General features: G+C 31.6%; 1 non-coding gene across 1 annotated transcript; it reads left to right on the plus strand.

Moving 5' to 3' along the window:
- Nucleotides 1-201: 201 nt before the first annotated feature.
- Nucleotides 202-305, plus strand: LOC129485598 (small nucleolar RNA U13). The gene has a single exon (XR_008658735.1). It is a non-coding gene; the product is annotated as a small nucleolar RNA U13 (small nucleolar RNA).
- Nucleotides 306-881: the final 576 nt, after the last annotated feature.

The following is an 881-nucleotide window of genomic DNA, read 5'->3' on the forward strand; positions in this document are numbered from 1 at the left end:
ATATTTTCTATTTCTATCTTGACCTTAACTTGTACTGATTCTCAAAGTCTTGAAAGATTTAAAAAAAACCAAAGTGATTGTATTCAAAGTGTTCAAATATATCATCTATCAAAAAATGTAAAGTAAATTAAAAAACTGGAAAATTCCCATTATTTAATGTAGAAAGGAATTTTTCTAAAGTATTCAAAAGAATCTCTCCTGATCCTTTTGTAGTTCATGAGTGTAATGATTGAGTGTTCATGCACATGTGTGAGATATGCCACCCTTGAACCTTGTTACACCATTGTCACATTGCCCGTTTGACATGAAACAAAAGAAACAAAAGAAAAATAATCTTTCCTAAAATTTCTAAAGAGAAAAACAAATTATAATCATTAAATATCAACTTCTTTTTCAGATTTATCATCTGCTCTGAAAATGTCAAAATTTTGAATCAAAATAATTAAACAAAAATGTTTTAAAAATTTATTTGCATCTATTTAAATATTTTAATAAAAATAAAACCATTTTTAATGATCACATTCAATGCCCATTCAGTGGCCAATGTGAAGAAATGGTATCACACTTCATGCGTGTTATGTATAACCTTCATATACACACATTTGAATAATATAAATTGTTTTATCTTAGAAAATGTTCCTCAGCCACCATATTTAATTATTGCAAATAAAATACTAGTTCACAGTAGTCAGGAAACGCAAATTAAAACATGAAGAAGGCCAGGCACAGTGGCTCATGCCTGTAATCCCAGCACTTTGGGAGGGCTAGATGGATAGATCACTTGAGGTCAGGAGTCTGAGACACCAGCCTGGCCAACATGGCCAAACCCCATCTCCAATAAAAATACAAACGTTAGCTGAGTGTGGTGGCACAGGCCTGTT

Source organism: Symphalangus syndactylus, chromosome 6 (assembly GCF_028878055.3).
Source record: "Symphalangus syndactylus isolate Jambi chromosome 6, NHGRI_mSymSyn1-v2.1_pri, whole genome shotgun sequence".
Taxonomy (NCBI): domain Eukaryota; kingdom Metazoa; phylum Chordata; class Mammalia; order Primates; family Hylobatidae; genus Symphalangus; species Symphalangus syndactylus.